Consider the following 21,636-nt stretch of genomic DNA (forward strand, 5'->3'; position numbering starts at 1 on the left):
AGCATCAAGCACAGTTGTATTCGCACAGTCGATCTAACCATGTTTGCTACCACCAAGTTATTAGTTGTTCTCCCATTTTGGTTTGTCCTCTGAATTATCCCAGGCTTCACCTAGGTACCAGAATTTTTGAAATAAAAAAATGGTAACTGTAATTATCAGTGGGGAAGGGAGCAATTTACCTTGTCAACTGTGCCTGACCTTTAGGTGCAAATCTCCTAAAATCACTGCTGAGCTGTATCTCAATACCTCATTGACTGCTCTGCATTAAATTTCCACATGGATCCACTCGAAGGACTGAGCCATTGTTCTGGAATAATGTTGTAATCCTTTAATTCCCTTTAGCATGATTGCTTTGAAAAATAAAACTTTTCTTCACAGCCTCTCATAGCTACTTGTCAGTTAAACGATGTCAAAGGACAATTGCACTCATCTGTTGCGTAATAGTCCATTGACCCTTATATATCTGAATGTGCTCATAGCAGGCCATCCGAAAGCCACATAGCGTTTCAGTGTCATTCAGCAGAGGTTTGCCAGGTCCCTCTTTGCTACCGCAGGGAGGTTTTTGGGGTGGAGCCTGAGAAGGGTGGGGTTTGGGGAGGGGAGGGACTTCAATGCCATAGAGTCCAATGGCTAAAGCGGCCATTTTCTCCAGGTGAACTGATCTCTATTTGCTGGAGATCAGTTGTAATAGCAGGAGATCTCCAGCTAGTATCTGGAGATTGGCAACCTTAATTCAGTACCATATTATCTGTGGCCAGCCACTCTTCATAAAAGGAAAGGAGAGACTGCAAGGTTCCTTCCATTGGTCAGCTTTCACCATTTGCTATTGGTTAGCCACCTTCAGCTTTCTGTTTGGAAAAGAAAGTCTGAATATGTGTGTGTGTAAAGTGCAGTCAGGTAGCAGATGACTTACAGCGACCCCAGCAAAGGGCTTTCAATGCAAATGATTAAGCGAGGTGGTTTGCCATTGCCTTCCTCTGCAGAGTCTTCCTTGAAGGTCTCCCTTCCAAGTACTGACCCTGCTTAGTTTCCGAGATCTGACAAGATTGGGCTATACCATGCCGCCTTCCCTCCTGAGTCTGAACATACAGGTAATAAATAAATGAATGTAATATTGACATGGTGGATGTATGTATTAACATGTTATATGGACTAAAACTACACGTACATAGAAAGGTTGGTTGGATGATGTCAGTGCACATTTGAATTGGCTCTTAGCACACACCTGTGACCAGTGGCAATGGCTTTGGGCTAGTCACACTCTCTCAGCCCCCACTACCTCACAGGGTGTCTATTGCGGGGTGGGTGGGTTGTAAGCCAGTTTGATTCTTCCTTAAGTGGTAGAGAAAGACGCCATATAAAAACCAATTCTTCTTCTTCATTGTAACTCTGTACCCTATAAACAAGGATATTTTCAATGCTTAATTTGACAGACAAACCAGTTTGGTTTTTAAATTTTATTTAATCATTCAAATATTTTCACCTACTTTCCAGTCTCAGAAGCGTCTCATGACTGTAAAAAAAAAATCATTAAAATACCTCAAATAATAAATAAGAGAATATCTAGCACCACCATCCCCATACAAGAGGAGGAAAAAATAGAAGAAAATAGGCAGGATCCCAATCACTTTGATGCATAGTGCCCTAAGGTTGAGTGGTACTTAGATTTCCATTCTCCAGGTGGGGGCTGGAGATCTCCCAGAATAACAACTAATCTCCAGATGACAGAGATCAGCTGCCCTGCAGAAAATGGCTGCTTTGGCGGGTGTATTCTGATGAGGTCCCTCCCTTCTTTATATCCCACTGTCCCTGGACCGCACCCCCAAAATCTCCAGGAATGGCAATATACTCTGCTGAGGTCCCTCTCCTCTTCAAATCCCACTGTCCCTGGATCCCACCCCCCAAATCACCAGGAATTTCCCAACCCAGAGTTGGCAACTCTAAATGGTACAGATGGGAGAGACAAATCTTTCTTGGGAATCCATCTTTTAAGGACACCAGATCTTGTTCTGAGCACAGCTGCTTGGTGAAGGCATAACAATTGTGGAACTCCTGCCTGCAAGTTGGTCACTGGACAACCCTACTGGTCAATAAACTTGGTTCTTTTCCAAGCATTTGAGACGGGTATGAAGTCTATTTGCCATTTCTGATTTTACTGCATTTTCCCCTAATAGGGTTGCTAACCTCCAGGTATAACTGCAGATGTCCCACCATTACAACTGATCTCCAGCCGAGAGAGATCAGTTCACCTGGAGAAAATGGCCCCTTTGACAATTGCACTCTATGGCACTGAAGTCCCTCCCCTCTCCAAACCCCAACCCTCCCCATGTCCACCCCCAAAACCTCCGGCCAGTGGCAAAGGGGGAACTGGCAACCCAATCCCCTAATCATGTTATTTTGTACATTGGTTTATAAATCATCTTGATGTTTTTTAGAGTCTGACAAGTAACACAACAATGAAAACTATACAGGCTATGGTCTGCAGGCAACCTTGCTGATTTCTGTGGGATTTCCATTTAAAAATGCATGGGAGTGGGCAGCAGCAACCACAGGGCAGGGCAGAAAAAAATGACACACCTTATGTGCATGCTTGGCTCTGCACATATGCATAAGTGGGAACCTGTGGAAGAAAATTCTTTAATAGAGGTAATGCACACAGGAATAAAAATGAAGAAGAGAGCGTTCTCTTTTCAACAAACCACATAAAATAGTGGTTTTGATTAAATCAGCAAAGGGAACTGCAGACTCACTTAAATATGTTCAAATATTACACCTCATCCCCCATGAAAATGCAGATTTCCAAACAGCTTTTGTTAAGAATCAGATCTCTTCTGAGGTATGGCATTTCTTTCAAGAAAACAGAAAAACTACTACAGTGGTATGGTTATGAATTACAACCCAAAATCTAGCATGTGGGGATCCATAGCTTTACAATATAAATGAAATGATATCCTTTTTTTAAAAAGACAGCCCCTTTAATATGGAAAATCTACTCCATCTTTGGTCCCAATTACTGTACATTTCATTAAAATGAAAGCTAATCCATAAACAATTAATGGTATTTATTGCAACAAATGATGGCTGATTCCTTTGAATAAATGGGAGCCACACAGTGAGCAAAAGGAAGGCTATGATGAAAAGCTTGTTAATGATTAACTAATTATGAAAACTGTTAAGTATGATGAGTGTGGTTATGATAGGAACCGAGAGACATTTTAGTTAGATGAATGAGACAAAAGAATAATGCATTGAATTTCATACTAAATAGATCTGGCGCTGTAATATGCAGCTTGGTTCCTGGAACTTTTGTTATATAAGTTTATGCAAAGACTCCCCTGTTTGGTTTTCAGAGTGACACAGACAGCTTTCACTTTCTGGAAAGGCTGGCGTGGATCTGTATGAACCCTTCAGAGATCTCCCATTTCTTTTTACAAATCAGATTATTTGTGGCAGGAGGGGAAGAAAAGACGGTGCTTTGGTTATGTTCTACCTCCTACAAAGGTGATATGTCTGTGCCATTTGAAAAAAAAATAAGTCAGATTCTTTAATATTGGAATTAAACTACTCATATTTAAGGCTGCCAGTTTTTTGAAGGCAAGGGTTAAAGACTGACCCATGGCCCATCCACCCCACCAGTGGCATCAAGTGATGACAACCATGTGCCCTGGACACAGCTGAGTTGTAAAAAGTCTTCTTGGGGGGGGGGGTCTCTGTTCAAGGAAGCATCCACTACTCTCTGGATCTATCCAAGCAATCTCCTCCATCTAGATACTATAAACGCTTTTCCAAGCTCACAGTACCCGAACACAGAACACTGTAACTGAAATGAAGCCAAGCAACTGTGACTTAACTATAACTCTTTGTTAACGTTCTGAGACTAATCTCCTATATTATTAGCATCCAAATCAATTTTATCTTCAAAATGCCTAATAAATCACAGCAAGCCTCTGATTCATCCAAGTTTACATCATCAAGGGCCTGCCAGAGAAGCCCACTCACAACATGGAATAAGTACATGGCTTTTTACAGATGCAGTAGTAGAAGAAAACTGTGCTTTGCTGGCATCGCTACCACAAAGTAGGAACAAACTGGTGTCCCACCCCACGTTTAATCATGCCCAACCTTTCTCTGCTTACTTCTAACTGCTACACAACTCACTTGATTCGTCTTAACTTCTCAATAAATGAATGAGCTGCGTGGGTTCTGCTAGATGGGATAAGGCACCTGGGAATTATATTGGTAATCTCGTAATTCCAGAGGTCTCTGTAACTTCAACAGTCGTGTCAAATATGGTAGCAGAGAACTACTTGAGGGCAACTAAGAACCCATTAAAATCCATCATCTTCAGAGGCAGACCATATTAAATTGTCCCCAACCATGAAAATATTTTGAGCACCCATGTGTCTGAACCTCCTAAACTAACAGTCAGTCCATGATAACAAAACAGAAGAGATTTCCCCCATTAACTCCCATTTAACATTTGGTCAAAACAGAAGATCAGGTTAAGAGCAAGACTCGCCATATGTGTGGACTGCTTCCTGGATCCACACCGACATATCTCTATACTCCCATCTCTAACAAAAATTAAAACCTCTATTGGTGGAGTCAGAATGCCCAGAGAATTCTTTCAAATGGATCTGTCTACCTCTATCAGGTCTTGGGTAAAGCATGTGCAAAGCACATGCTCTGCCAATGAACCACAGCCCTTCTCTAGCCAGTCCCCCATTTGTCTTGCCCCAGATAAAACTGATTGTAAAATATTGGCACAATAACCTATTTTGAAGGAAACTGGCATTTCATTATATTATGCTTCAAATTAGCAGCAGTGCTATTTATCATGTTATTTTGCATGACTTTCTTGCTTTTTAAATATGTATTAATACAGAGCAAAGCAAATGGCTGGATGTAATCCAAGAATTCTCTTTGGGCAATAGAATTTGGAAGGGAGACCAGGAGGGAAGTCTTAATTCACAGTATCCCTTTTTACTCATCTTTTAAAATCTCATTTCTTATGTGTTGGAAGGTAGGGAGCTTTGAAATTTATTCAGACTTTGTGTGCCAGAGACAGCTGCTGAGAGTATTATGGCTAGTATTACTCTAGTACAGGTGGGTGGATATAAGGAATGAGCCCTAACATTCTGCACAAATTGGATTTCAGTTTATTAAAATCTTCTGAATATCTAGATGACTCAATTCCCTACGATACAGGAAGAGAAAATGTGGGGATTTAAAGAGTAGTAATATGAAAACTCGAAGTCTTGCATTGCTTCACAGACAAGGCCCAACTGCCCAGGGTAAAATATACATGGGTAAGAAGAGCCAGTTCAGATCATGAGTAGCTCATCAGAGATGTAAATAGCATTAATATTCTGCAGCAGAAAAGGTCAGTGAACAAGTTATGTTTCTTTACCCAAAAGTGACGCAGGGGTACACCAGGCAAAACTCTGCTGCAGTAGCTGACATAGTTTCCATGCCACTGCAGATTCATACAAACTTCAGGGTGGGGCCTGGAGAGACCTCCAGGAACTACCACTGATGTCCAGACTACAGAGATCAGTTCTCCTAGAGACAATGGCTTCTTTGGAGGATGGGGTCTATGACATTATATTCCATTGAGGTATTTCCTCTCCTCAAATCCCACCTTCCCCAGGCTTCACCCCCAGATCTCCAGGTTGCCAGGAGCTGGCACCCCTAAGTGCATAGCATAGACAGTGTTGGTTTCACAGTCCTCAGGCTTTTAAAAAAAATATACCTCACTTTTCTAACCCATGAGGAACCAAAGAAGCTTATCACATTGTGTCCCCTTTCCTCAACCTTATCCTCACAACAACAACCTTGTGAAGTAGGTTATGCTGAGAGAGTGATGGGCCTAAGGTCACCTGGCATAGGGCTGCCAGGTCTTGCTGGCAGCACCTGACCCCTGCTGTTGATTGGTACAGTAGTAGGTGGAAAAGGTGGGGAAATTGCTGTCATTTAGTGTGACATCACTTCTGGCACAAACATTAAAGTGATGTCATCGTGCTGGGGTTGACACTCTAGGATTCCACTGGAGAAATGGTGATTTGCTTTCCCCCACTCCTCTGAGCCTCCCATCAGTAGCCAGCACTCAGCTGGCAACCCTACCCAGCCAGCAAACTTTCATGGCAGATCAGGGGATTCGAACCCAGTTCTCCCAAGTCCCAGTCTGATACTCTAGCTACTACACCACACCAGTTGTCTACTGAGCCAACAGCCTGCAGTGTTGCTGTATGCCACAAACAACCATATCTATCACAACATTTACTCAATGGGGAGCTGCAGCCAGCCATGGCTTCTTTCACCCACATGGGCCTGCAAACAAAAGTTTGTCTCCTTATTGATCATCCCCAAAGGGTCAGGGATAGATCAAGACATAACTTGAGGGCCCTAAGATGTAGCTTACCTTGGTTGTGCATAAATCCTTCTCTGCTAAGGGATGTGCGTTAGTTGTAAGGCTATGGCAGCTTAACTAGGAGTCCCAGGCCTCAGTGAACACTATGTCCAAACTGAGTGTGAAAAATCATGGTTACCTATTGATATTCATAGAGACGAGTAGGAAATACATTCTCTTACTCCAAATGTTAAACTGCTGAAAGCACTCGAGAGCAATACTGTGGCAGTTTCCTGAGCTGCTGAACTTATCCTTCAAAGAATTTATGCAAGAGGAAGATCTGTTATCTGTGATAGTGATATTTTGTGAGCTCAGTATGCAATGGTTAGGATGATTCAGTTCCCATTAAAATTCCCACCTAGCTTAGTCAAAAGCTGACTTATACCTAGGTTTTGGTATCAGAACACCCGGAGGCACACTTGGTAGCTGATGCAACAAACCATAGGGGGAAGGGGATCTTCACAGGGGAAGTAATTTATAATTAATTGAGGGTTTAAGCCATAATTCATTTGTGGAAGTAAACCAAAGTCCAAGTAAATTAAAATTAGAGATTTCTGTCCTGTAAGTAGCAATGATTCATGTACCTGTGTTTTTTCCAACAATATTTGTGGTTTTAGTTAGTTTAGTGATAAACAATAATTAAGTAGGGGCTCACTGGATCTACTTTGTATCTGTATGTAGATCCTTTCTTGCCTGGGCAGTCAAGACTAGATTTTATAAAAATTAGACCTAAATTGTGAATCTCTTCCCTGTTCTTCTGTGTTATTTAAAGAGTCTGTATAATGGTCAACAACAGCATCATGGTACTGATTTCACTTGAACATACGGCAGTGCTATAAACTAAGTAACCAGCAGTGCAATCCTAAACAGAGTTATACCTTTCAGTTAAAATGAACGGGCTAAAAAAAGTGCAAGGGTGTAACTCTGCTGAGGGGTTTGCTGTATATAGTTTAAAAACCCAGCATTGTTGATCCTAGATGTTACTGAAGATATGTGAAAGGTAACAGTGTGAAGGGATCCATCGTTTTATACTCACTGCATATCTAGTGAGAGGCTTTCATCCAGTGATATTTTGATAGATACTTGACCAGATTTCATCATCAGAGTTCATCATCATCATAGATTGCTTGCACTAGTGTAGTATACTGGTTAGATTGTCATATTAGGACTGGAGAGATCTGGGTTAAATTCACATATAATAGACAAAAGGAGAATATGGGAAGCTACTTTGGGTCCTCTCTGGGGAGAAACACGGAATATAAATGAAGTACAATAAAATACATAAAAACAAACTTGCCCTGAAGTTTACTGCTTGATCTTGAGAGATATTCTCTCAGCCCAATCTACTTCACAGAGTCGCTGTGACAATAAAACGGAAGATGGGAGAAACACCTGCAGCAGTCACCCGGAGCTCTGCCAGCCTAATCTACCTCACAGAGTTGCTGTGAGGATAAAATGGAGGATGGGAGAACCATGCATGGCATACTGAGCTCTGAGGAAGAAGGGCAGGATAAAAATGTGTTCAACAAAATTTCAGTAAGTCTGCCATATTTTTCCACAAATGTTCCAAATGTACATAATTTCAATGTTTAATCTAAAATTTGCTTCCAATAATACTTTTTTTCTTCCATTAGATCAATTATTCAGATAATCAATGATACATCTAGTATAGCAGAAAATCTATGCTATAGATGGAAGCTGATTCAACAGACCATATTTTTCTTCAGGGGAGTACCTCGTGGATCCGTTTTGTGAAGAAAAACCTGCCGTATCAAAAATTACCCTCAGGAAGTTGAATTCATGGCAGATGTATTAGATGATCATTTAGCCCACACAAATAAGTGTGCAGCATCAATATTCCCTCTGTATTTCCAAGATGTCATTATAATCGGTTCTTGTAGGTTATCCGGGCTGTGTGACCATGGTCTTGGTATTTTCTTTCCTGACGTTTCGCCAGCAGCTGTGGCATCTTTAGAGGAGTAACACTAAAGGACAGTGTCTCTCAGTGTCAAGAGTGTAGGAAGAGTAATATATAGTCAGAAGGGGGTTGGGTTTGAGCTGAATCATTGTCCTCCAAAAGTATCAAAGGTAATGTGCTAATCATTGTCCTGTAAGTATCAAGATAATGTGCTAATGAGGGTGTGGTATGTTAATGGTTCCACAGCTGCTGGTGAAACGTCAGGAAAGAAAATACCAAGACCACGGTCACACAGCCCGGATAACCTACAAGAACCGATGAACTCTGACCGTGAAAGCCTTCGACAATATTTTGTCATTATAATGCTACACGGATATCTGGGAAACTGGCACCGTTGAGCTTCTCTGCCAAACCAGCAGCCGGAATGTCTGAGCTACAATTCACTAGAGCCAGTAAACCCAGGATGAAAAGAATCCCAGCCATCTGGCTCTGTGAGATTCCAGGTGCAAGGCTCAAAATGAAATACTCCCACATTCTTTTGTTTTAACCACAGATGAGCTGCCTAACATCTACGGGCTCCTTCCTGTTTGGAAAACACTGGAAAAAATATTCATCTTCTGGCCCGGTTAAACTAAACACCATAAGGTCATGGATTTAAATTTTCTTGCAGTGTGGCAAGAACTGATGCAATCTCTCTTTCTCCTCTCTACATTACCCAAGAAAAATGGCATCAATTTGAATATAAGCGTGGCAGAGCAGTCAGTCAGTTTAAGGAGCCAGATGTTCATGTTTAAAACTTTGCTGAAGTTCTCCAGAAAACCTTCATACCCCCAAATGGCTACAAATGTTTTAAGGTAGAATACTTAGATATGACTTCATTGAGTCTCAAGGGACTGAGGGCCGTGGAGGGGTAGTTCTGAGTATGTAACAATGCATGTGCGGAGTGACCTTAACCATTGTGAGGAATGAACTAGGGCTGTTGAAAAAAACAATTCAGTAAAATTCAGATTTGGCAAAATTCAGCCCGTTTTGATTCGAGAAATGCCGAAGTCTGAACTCCCCCGATTCGGATCTGTGGAATTCAGCGCCAAGTTCCAAGTTCGTGAAAAAATTTGGACGAATAAAGCCATTAAAAATACATTCACAAATTTCCGTGGCTCCGGGGGGGGGGGCATTTTTGGAGGTAGAAGTCGCAAAATTTCAGCGTAGCTTAAGGGGACCCTTCTTGCAAGAACCCCCAAGCTTTGTAAATATTGGGTCAGGGGGTCCTGAGATATGGGGCCCAGAAGGGGTCCCCCCCAAATCACCCACAGGAATAAAGGCATTAAAAACACATTTGCACCTTTCCGCGGCTCTGGGGGGGGGCTGTTTAGAGGTAGAGGTCCCATAATCTCAGCATACCTTGAGGAGACCCTTCTTGCAAGCACCCCCAAGTTTTGTGAAGACTGGGTCAGGGCCCCCCGAGTTATGGGGCCCGGAAGGGGTCCCCCCATCTGCCCATTGGAATAAAGCCATTAAAAGGGATGTACTAAAATGAATGACAAGTCAGCCCATTGGAAGCAGTGTGAGAGGCTGCCCAGCCCATTGAAGATAATGGGAGAGGGGAATGTCGGTTGACTTGCATTGACTCCACTGAAATACATTACAGGGGATGTACTAAAACGAATTACAGGCTAGCCCATTCGAAACAACAGGAGCGGCTGCACAGCTCATTGGAAACAATAGGAACCAGCCAGAGAGAGACTCACTGACCCACAGTTAACTCCACACGAAGTTGGCAACCAGTGAAAACAGTAGAAAGCACAGTCCCACACAGAGGCAATCAAGCCCACCCCCCAGCAGAACAGGTAAACCCACCCCCCTTTGGCTTCCCCACTCTCTCTACTCACACACACACACAGAATCTCCCCCCCCCCACATACACAAACACAGAAAAAATTATAGAGAATTATAGAGAAAAGCCCCCAAATGGGTCTTACTGTGGATGTCTTCTTCTCTTCTATCAGGAGCAGGGACTGGGAGGACTCAGGAGTAACCCTATCCAATACGATTCTAGCAGGCTCACACACACATACTCTCTGGCACAGGAGGTTTTGCCTTGGATTTGCCGCTCTCTAGATTCACATTAAGGATTGCCTGCTCCCATTCATTCCAATGGGTGGATTGGGGGGGGACCCCATAACTCGGGATTAATTGCCTTTTAGTCAGACCCCTGGGCTGCGGTAATGGTACGGCCCAACTGCCGAGGCAACCAGACCCCCAGGCTGGGGTAATGGTATGGCCCAACTGCCGAGGCAACCACCAGACCAGACCCCCGGGCCGGGGTAATGATACAGCCCAACTCAAATGTGTTTTTAAAGGCTGTAATGGGCAGGGGTGGGGGACCCCTTCCGGGCCCCATATCTCGGGACCCCCTGACCCAATCTTTACAAAACTTTGGGGTTCTTGCAAGAAGGGTCACCTCAAGCTACACTGAAATTTTGGGACCTCTACCTCCAAACATGCCCCCCAGAGCCGCGGAAAGGAGCGAGTGTGTTTTTAATGCCTTTATGGTTATGCTGCTGATTCGGAGCCCCCGAATTTGTGGAATTTATTCGGCAATCGCCCCGAACTCGCTGAATTCGGCTCGTTGTTTTCATGCCTTTTAAAAATTCAGTTCCATCCAAACTAAAAACCGCCAAATAGAGGAAAATTCAGCTGTTTTTCGGTTGGGGACGAACTGAATCGACAGCCCTAGAATGAACTGTAGAGAGTGACAGATTTGCACATCTGTATTAGAGTCTCTCTGTGTCAACAAGAAATTGCTGGGTTGGCATTATATAGTATATTATTTCCACCTTGCATGTTTCAGTACGAATTGGTGTCAGGGGCATTTTGGAGGCTTCAGGCCAAGAATCAAGCGCCAGAGCTAATCCTAGGAAACTAACCTAAGAAGTATCAATAACCAGAGAGACTGATTGAATGTAACAGACTGATATTCTAATGAACTTTATACAATCAAGCCTGTGACCGCTCCAGACATTTTGCCACCTGCCATCATCCCTTACCTCACATCATTTCCAATTTTCCTCCGGTGTTACCAGGGCACCAAAATGATGGTTGCACACTCACAAGAGGAAGAATGTTGCAAGAGCTGAGGAAGCCATGATGGTTTGGGAGGGGATCGATGAGGAAAAGTAGTTCCACCAGCTCCTGGGCAAAATCTGCTGCCTGAGACAACCACCTCGCCTCACAGATGACCTCACCCTAAAGTAAGCCAGTACCAGAACTGCAGATGGACTTAAGGGCAAATAGGCAGTGAAGCAGGTCAGGCAGATAGATAAAACAAGGATTCATCCAGAGAGCGGGCAGTCCAAAAAGAAAAGCCTGGAGATATCAAATGACAGCTACACCACTCAAAAGGCTTGATCTCTGAAGCCTGAGAAACCTACTTGAACTTACTGGATAGCTTGCTAGATCATCCTAGAAGCTAATTAGGCTGCAGTGGGTTAACACAGAGATAGAGCTGACATGCTAGACTAATCCAAGCAGAAAAGCCCCATCCACTGTTTAGAACCAGTGTTTCAGTCACGTGGCTGAAAAGGACAATCTTGGGACTTTGCAACATAGGACTTCCTCAGGTTTCTATTTGAAGTCAGAAACCATGTACACAAGTACAAGAAGGTATAGTTAAAATAGGGGTGCATTGTAAGCTATAAAATAAATGCACCACCTGAACTCGCGATATGAAGAATGTGACAAGCATACAATTGTAAACAATATTCAATATACCATCAACAAAGGTGTAAATTGCAAAATATACAGTATACTTATAGAAAAGAGCAAGAGTCCAGTAGCAACTTAAAGACTAACACAGTTTCTAGCAGGGTATGAGCTTTCATGAGCGCACTTCTTCAGATGCAGCTAGAATGTGAGTCCATCAATCCTTAAGTAGGGAAGCGTGAATTAGAAACACAATGGCAATGTAAATGACATTAGCAGGCATGATTGGATTCAGTGTGATATGCAGAGGGGTAGTAAGTGTAGAGAAATTTGCATTGGTAATGAAGCAGGAATCCCTGTATACTTATCAAAATATAAGAAACATCAAAAGGAGTTACACATGACCAAGTAAGTATTGCCAGCCAAACTCCATTTTGAGTAGATCTTCATCAGACCATTTCTCCACAATCATTTTAAAATAGCCACCAGTTCAAAAAAGGTCTCCCATCCCTGCTGTGCAACATCCAAAGTAACATTTAAACCAAAGTAGAAATTCCTCATACAGTGTTTTGATCCTGACAGCTGGCCTACGTGGTTGACAAGGATCACTCTGGGCTAGGGTTGCCCACCTTCAGGTACTAGCTGGAGATCTCCTGCTATTACAACTGATCTCCAGCCGATAGAGAAAATGGCTGCTTTGACAATCTCCCTTCTGCCATTCTGTTTGGGAGATACTGTATAAGAAAATTCCATACTCTGCCAGAGTGTGTAATTGTGTTATGGGAGAGATAGAAAGTACTGACCATATTCTTTTGTACTGTCCTTTTTACTGCGAAACTCGTGCTGCACTTTTAAACCCTATTTTATCAAACTATGCTAACCAAGCTGATGACACTAAGATGAACATATTATCTTCCCAAAGTCCTGAGATCATCGAATCTGTAGCCAAATTTTTTGATGATGTAATTAAGAGACGAGGTAAAATGATGTACAGTAGCTAGTTTTATTCTTATTGATTGTACTTAGTATGCCAATAAAGGCACTGAAATTGAAATTGGCTGCTTTGACAATCGGACTCTATGGCATTGAAGTCCCTCCCCTCCCCAAACCCCGCCTTCCTCAGTATCTGCCCTCAAAACCTCCTGCCAGTGGCAAAGAGGGACCTGGCAACCCTACTCTGGACCTCTGCAAAATAGGAGGACTTCCTCTGGCTTGTAACTGAAGTCTACAGCTCCAGTTGGGAATGCATGCCATTTGTATGGGGGGGATGTCCTGCATCAAAATAATCAGCCCTGAAGTCTGCCTATTCCAGTTTACCTGGCTGGTAGATTGCAGCTGAACACAAAACCTTCAGAAACACACATCTTCAGCCTTGAGAGGTGCCACCCATTCTGAATTAATGTGCCTTCTTTGAAATAGATGAATCATCACTCACTACACATGCCATTTAAGGGAAAGGACTGCTAAGGATTAATGAAACAGTCCTCTTGTCTTTAATCAAATGTTCAGGAAGCAATAGAGGAAGCTATTGTAGAGAAGCAAGGATTTTCCTAAATGCAGTAACTTAAGAGAAGGTCAGGAAACTGAAAGTATACTATATAATCTAATTAAATACTGTTGAAGTAACTCGAGGGGGAACACACACCCCAGGCAGAACCGACGAAAGCCCCCTTTGGCTTCCCCCCCACCCACAGAAACTGCTCCCTCCCCACACACACACAGACTCTGCTTTCCCCACACACACACACACATACACAGGAGAAAAATTATAGATTAAAGCCCCCAAAGGGGTCTTACTGTGGCTGTCTTCTGTTCCATCAAGAGGGGCTGTAATCCAAGATGATTCCAATTAGGCACGGAACGTTTTGCTCTGGAGAGGAGATGCACACACACAGGATCGGCTGCTCCATTCATCCCAATAGGGAAAAGGGGAAAGGGGAAAGGGGAAAGCCCATATCTCGGGACCCCCTGACCCAATGTTCACAAAACTTGGGGGGTATCTTAAGAACACTGGTCTGAAACTCCGCTCAAAGTTTGGGATCTGCACCCCCAAAAAATGCGCCCCCTGCAGCCATGGAAAGAGAAAAGGGGGGAGCCCATATCTCGGGACCCCCTGACCCAATGTTCACAAAACTTGGGGGGTATCTTAAGAACACTGGTCTGAAACTCTGCTCAAAGTTTGGGATCTGCACCCCCAAAAAATGCGCCCCCTGCAGCCATGGAAAGAGAAAAGGGGGGAGGCGATATTTCTGCCCCCACTGAACCCCATCTTTACAAAACTTGGGTAGTATCTTAAGAATAATTCACTGAAGCTATGCTAAAGGTTTGGGGGCTATATCCCCAAAAAAGCGCCCCCTGCAGCCACATAAATGGAAAAAGGGGGGAGGGAAAAGGGGGAGAGCCCATATCTCGAGACCCCCTGACCCAATGTTTACAAAACTTGGGGGGTATCTTAAGAACACTGGTCTGAAACTCCGCTCAAAGTTTGGGATCTGTACCCCCAAAAATGCGCCCCCTGCAGCCATGGAAAGAAAAAAGGGGGGAGCCCATATCTCGGTACCCCCTGACTCAATGTTTACAAAACTTAGAAGCTTCATCTGAAGTTCCAGTGAAAGTTTTGTGTCTGTACCCCAAAAAATGCGCCCCCTGCAGCCACAGAAAGGAGCGAATGTGTACAAGCACCCCCACACACACACACGAGGATTTCGCTCTCTCTCTCTCTCTCCCTGGCCGGGCCGCACATCAGCTGATTCCTCCAGTACTCAATCCTGACTGATTGGCCAGAAGAAGACCCAGCTTGCCCACCGAATGGCCGGGGGAGGAGAATGCTGCTTACTGACGGTTATGCTGCTTACTGACGGCCGAATTGGCCGAATTTATTCGCGAACTCCCGAACTCGCTGAATTCGGCCCCCCCGGTTGCCCGCCAGTTTTGAGTTCGGATCCGTCCGAACAGAAAAGCACCGAATCAGGGGAAATTCGGTTGATTTTCAGTTCGGGCCGAACCGAATTGTCAGCCCTACTTCCGAGGTCGGTAAAATGAGTATCCAGCTTGCTAGGGGTAAAGGGAAGACGACTGGGGAGGGTACTGGCAAACCACCCCACAAACAAAGTCTGCCTAGTAAACATCGGGATGTGACATCACCCCATGGGTCAGTAATGACCCGGTGCTTGCGCAGGGGACCTTTACCTTTAGAATGGAGTAATACTGCATAGGATTGCTCTGTTTGTTTTTCCTTCAATTCTGCCTAAGAAATAGGGTTGCCAGGTCCTTCTTCCCCATTGGTGGGAGATTTTTGGGATGGAGCCTGAGAAGGGCAGGGTTTGAGGAGGGGAGGGACTTCCATGCCATAGAGTCCAATTGCCAAAGCGGCCATTTTCTCCAGGTGAACTAATCTTTATTGGCTGGAGATCAGTTGTAATAGCAGGAGACCTCCAGCTAGTACCTGGAGGTTGGCAACCCTAAAATGGAACCTCTGTGTTCAGAGGCAGTGTCTCTGAATATTAGGTGCTGCGGTTAAAACTGAAAAGGAATGTTATTGCTTAATGTAATAGGTGACATAAGCATCTCATGTGGAGGCTAGGGTTGCCAACTGCCAGGTAGTAGCAGAAGATCTCCTGCTAATTCAACTGATCTCCACCTGATAGAGATCAGATCACCTGGAGAAAAATGGCTGCTTTGGCAATTGAACTCTGTGGCATTGAAGTCCCTCCCCTCCCCAAACCCCACCCTCCTAACCCTACTAAGAAATAATGACTTGACAGTAGATATTCAGAAAGCCTCACAGCTCTGGGAAATTACAGTTTGGGGTGTGTAAAGACATACATTAAAAACAAGCTTGCATCACTGTGAACATGCTCTGAGGTCTCTTTTCATGAACATATAGCACTGTTAAATGCTGTTATCTGCTTCCACCTTCTGCTTCTTCTGTTGGGAATGAAGAGCCCTGCAGGCAGTAGCCAGAGACGGGCTAGTTCTGTCTCAGGTGTTCAGCTGTGGGACACTTTCATTCCCTCACAAAGGAGCCAGAAAATTAGGTTACAGCAATAACACATCTGAGAAACAAGAAGTGAAAGTACATGTCCTCCAGCGATGGGTTTTCTTTCCTGGCTCACTCACCTGTCCCCTAAACACCACTGTTGCCATTGCCTCCTTCTGGGAATGAAAGCATTCTGCAGTCCACGACCTGAGAAAGTGGCCCATCTAGTGTTGCCACTCTCCAGGTTGTTTGCTCGCAAATCACACACCTCACCAAAGCTCCCGTCGATGGCAAGGGGGGACCTGGCTGGCAACACTACCCCCAAACTCTACCCTCTCCAGGCTTCACCCCCAAATCTCCATAAATTTCCCAACCCCAAAGTGGCATCCCTAGGCCCATCTCAATATGTCTTGTGCCTCAACAGAAAGGGGGAGGAAGCCTCAGTCCACAGCTGTAGCTTGAGGCTGCCATCCTAAATATGCTAAGGAGTAAATCCCATTGAACTCAATGGTATTTATTTCTGAGGATTCGTGCTTAGGATTATTGTTTATTTATTGAGAGCATTTATATATCCCACCTTTAGCTCAACGCAGTCAGAACATAAACCAGATTTGTTGATATGCTAACAGTTACCTATGCATTAAACAGCTTTCAAAATATATTCAAAGTTTTTTTTTAACTTCTATTAATGTTCATCTCTAAACTTCCTAAAATTCCTTCCTATACCCAAGCTCATTGCTCTATCCACTGTTTCATACTGACTTGTTGTTGTTAATGTTGTTATTCTTCCTCTATCTGGTGGTCAGGTTTTGAATATATAGAATCGCCAGGTCTTCTGATTTGGGGGCTCATTCTTAGGACCTCGGGGTGTTAGGTTGATATCACAGGGCTGTAGCCTAGCTCACAGACTCAATGGCTTCTTTTAATACATGTCTGCTTGCAGTAACTACTGCACAAGAATATTGGAGTTAGGAAGCAATGATCTGACAGAGCTCAATTACATTTGATATTTAGCATATAGCTAATTTACTATGTGAGATTTTTATACGGAGAATAGTTGATTTCCCAAAGTCACAGGATTGTGACTACACACATTAACAGACACCACATGGTATAAATGCAAGCGGCATGTGGAAGTATGGCTGTTAGGACTGCTATTCAAAATGAGATTACTAGTTCTTGCTCCATGACATCACCAAGAGTTTGGGTTTCTGGGGACCTGACAACCCTATTACATGAGGTTCTGGATCATTATCTATGTTTTTTTGTTTTGCAATTATTGATGTCTGGAGGAAATGTTAAAAAAAAAAAGAATCAGTAGGTCCTAAGAATCTATCCTAAGGTTAACTATTGTGTTAAACAGAATGAGGTTTTCTGTTTTTATCAACATGCCAAACCAGTTCATGTAAATTGTTAATTGCCTTATTGTGTTTTGTTCTGTCATATTTTCCATGCCTGCAGTGCTTACTCTCAATTATCAATTATTATTTATTTCTTTTTAAAAAGCCTGTTATTTAAATTGCCATAATTAATTATGACATTCCTAATGAATTCATCTGCAGGCATAAGAGCTCTAATTTTGTAACAATAAAAAAGAAAGCCATACTTTCTTTTAATGGCAATATTTGATACATTATTTTAGAGCACTGAATCAGAAAGAACCTATTTCTATCATGTTTTTGAACACAGGGCATTTGACTCTTTTATGAATGCAAAAAGAAATTCAGATAGGACTGGGGCAGCAAATTTTGTTTAGTAGTTCTTTGATTTGTCCTGGGTGTTCAGAAAACACTTAGGTCATTTATTCATGGTCGCTTTAACCTCCTTTATTCCCCATTTCAGCCAGGATCAAAGTAACCCAGGGTTGGGGAAAACTGTATGCATTGGCTGGAATGATCAGGGATGAAACTGTGTGCTAATGGAGGCATGAATACAGAAAAGCAGTCTCCCAAGTTCAAATCAAGTCCCACCCCTTCAAATGCTGCTCTGTAATTGGCTGACTTCGCAACTCACCCTGAGAGAAGACTTCCTTCCCCCACCCCCAGAATCAACTGCAACATAAAAATGCATTTTAAGAACAAAAAAGGAGCAATCTGAAAGAGGGGGGGGGGAGAGAAATCCAAACCTCATTTTAAAAAAAGCCTTTATTTTGCTCAGAAAGAGCTCCCGGGAAGCACTTGAATCCCTGCCTCTTTGCACACTGCTTCGTGATTAGCTGTGAGAGAAGCAAATCTTCGGTGCTTCCCCTGTTTGGCTGCCTTGAAGAAGGGTTTTGAAAAGGGTGGGGTGAAGCTCAACTAGAGAAAGGTGTATGCTCTCTCTGTGGCTCTGGAATGAGCCAGGAAAAACGGTTTGATTTGGCCCAGAAATGGGAAAAGCTGGGTTCGTTTTGCGTTGAAGCAGCGTTGAGCTTCCAAGGAATGAGGTAACGTGCATTCCCAAAAAATTGATCCTGGCTGAAACGGAATAAAGGAGGGTTAAGCGACCATGCATAAAACATCTCTCTAATTCAAGCTGGAATCCAAGTCCGACCCGGCCAGAGAGATTTTATCTGCAAATAATCTTTCAGAAACATTCGAAGGAATGGCTGAATTCCTTTGCTCCACAAATGCCATTTTGGAAGTCAAAAGACTGCATGCTATCTCAAATTATTTATCTGGATGAGATTCAGAAGATGCAATGGTAGCAGAAGGGGGGGGAAAGGCTTCCTTGCTGCTCACACTGTCATCTTGTAAGCTTTCCAGTGAGCTCTGCGGTGTGCTATGTCTGATTTGGCATGAGTCTTCTGACAGCAGCACTAATCCATCCATCCATTCATTCATTTAGATATTTATGCTGCCTGTTCAGAGTCCAGTTCAAAGAGGTTTACAATTAAAATAATAATTTATCAATATAAAAACAAGAAGACATTAAAACAAGCCAATAAAACAAGCCTAGGAACATCCAAACAACATAAAATTATCTAGCAAACAGACGTCAGACCAGAAGGAGCTGATAAAACATCTGGAAAGATAGAACTCCTAATTAAAAGCCTGGGTTAAAAAAAACAACAACACATGTTTTGGCCTGCCACCTAGAAGACATTGAATAGGTACCCAGTGAGCCTCAAGGGGGGAGGGCTTTACAAAGTGAGGTCCCACTGCAGAAAATGCCCTCTCTCTTGTCCCTACCCTCCTCATCTCTGAAGAACTGAAGGACCATCTCCTCCCATACTGTCAAGCCTGCAGTTAAGATCTGCCTCTCAAATCCTGCTCTCTGTTGCCCTTGAACAGAGAGCAAGCGTTGAGAGGCATATCTTAATTGGAAGGCTTGACAGTATGGGAGGAGATGGTCCTTCAGGTACCCTGGCCCCATTTAGGGCCTTAAAAGTAAGAACTAACACTTGTACCTGGAAACAGAGGGGCAGCCAATCCGGATCTTTCAGCCCAGGGTGATAGGAACCCTGTGATCAGCCCTTCACAATAGCCTGGCCACTGCACTTTGGACCAAGTGAGGTTTCCAGATTGGAAAGTCTCAAGACATCTTCCAACTTGCTTTCTTCAACGCAAGTACATTATAGGTTCCATATGTGCATTTACGTAAAGAAATTTACCCCTTTAAAAATAAATGCACCAGAACCTGTACAGCTGCATAAATCTGACTGACTTCCCTCTCTTATTCCCTTCTGGCATCCAGTTACTCTCTTTGCAGGGTCCAGAAATGCTTACTTCTAACTAGTATCCATTACTGAGGAACATTCACACTAATGCACATTCATCTGTTAAAAAAAAAAACTTTTGAATATAATAGATACATGTTTGGAAATATATGTATCATAGAAGTAGATTAATCAGGGAGCTGTGGTTTGTATGTACTAGCTACTCAATGCAGAAAAAGAAGCCTAAGGAAATAAAATAAAGAGTACTACCACTTGTCAGTCTTACTCCAAATCAGAATGTTTTCCATATCTGTCTGTATTCATATTTTACCTATTATTTAGTTTTCCCGAATTATGCCTTGGTTTCTAGAAAATGAATGAGATATTATGTGTGATAGTTAATATGCACCATGCATCAGCAAAAGGCTCTTCTAAGTATTTATTGTTATTCTTCAGCAGCTGTGGTTTCACTTGCACTTAGGCATTTTACTTCCCCACCATACATTACAGTTGATCAAATGATAAATGTATAGACTAGCATTTCTGAAGTCTTACATCATAATTCAGGGAGAAATTATGGAAGGGCAAATGTTCTGCTTAATTCTCATGCATGCCTGAACCTCTGCTATTCAGTATATCTATCAGGATGTTTTCTGTACATAATTATATGGCCACAGTGATGAATCTCTTAGAGATAATGTTGGAATTGGGGTGGAGTCTAATCTGGAGAACCAGGTTTGATTCCCCACTCCTCCACATGAATGGCGGACTCTAATCTGGTGAACCGGGTTTGTTTCTCCACTCCTACACATGAAGCCAGCTGGGTGACCTTGGGCAAGTCACAGTTCTCTTAGAGCTCTCTCAGCCTCACCTACCTCACAGGGTGTCTGTTGTGGGAAGGGGAAGGGAAGGTGATTGTAAGCCAGTTTGATTCTTCCTTAAGTGGTAGAGAAAGTCGGCGTATAAAAACCAACTCTTCTCACTCTCTGGGTCTCCAGAAGTAGACCCAGTGCTGAAGAATATTTTCTCAAGTACCATACTACATTTTCTTATATGTTAAACACAGATATGACCTGCAAGAGAATGTCTTTAAAATGGGGGGGGGGCATAAAAATGTATTTACTGTTTCTCAGATGTGTTAATATACAGGTAGTCTGCTCTGTTTTTAGATCTGGCCTTTCCACTTAACTGTTTTTCCCATTGATGTAAAGTCTGCATTTTGCTGGATTGCACTCCAATTAGAGAATACAATAGAGAGAAAATATGACTTACATTTGTATTTGTAAACTAAACTTTAGCCACCTAGTTGAAAGAGGACAGAAGGGGAGAGGCTCAGTGGTAGAGCATATGTTTGGCATGTGGAAGGACCCAGGGTCAATCTCCAATTAAAAGTATCAGTCAGTAGGTGAAGTAAAAGACCTGAGAATGTGGATAGCCACTGGTAAGCAGAGTAGACAATGTAGACCTTGATAGTTCTATGGTCTGACTTAGTATAAGGCTGCTTTATGTGCGTACAATCTAAGTGTAAGCAGGGCTGCTGCAGATTTTGCTGTGAATATGTTTGATGGTCAGACTTACCACATTTAAAGGTGTCCATCAGATATGAGCTGATCTCCCTGTCTGTTTGGCTCATGCTGAGCAGCCTCAAATGCCTGCTGAACTGGTTTGCATCGGGTTTTCTCAAAACTGCATATGGACTGCTGATTCAGACTGATTGGCAGACATTAAATGTCACCAAGGACTACACAGGCAAACACAAAGCACAGAATTTTGTTGAGAAACAGCATTTATTGAGGACTGATGTATAGGATTTGTGAGTGATCCGTCTATTTAAACAACTGCCTGGTGAGCAGAGCAGTTAGGCAGAAAGGATGGGGGGGGGTAATAGTACTCAATCAGGGTGTGTGAGAACATGCATCAGCAGAAAGCCAACTGAACAGTACCGCATGGTTATAAGGCAAATAATGGAACTGTCAAATTGATCATCAAAA

Source organism: Euleptes europaea, chromosome 7 (assembly GCF_029931775.1).
Source record: "Euleptes europaea isolate rEulEur1 chromosome 7, rEulEur1.hap1, whole genome shotgun sequence".
NCBI lineage: Eukaryota > Metazoa > Chordata > Lepidosauria > Squamata > Sphaerodactylidae > Euleptes > Euleptes europaea.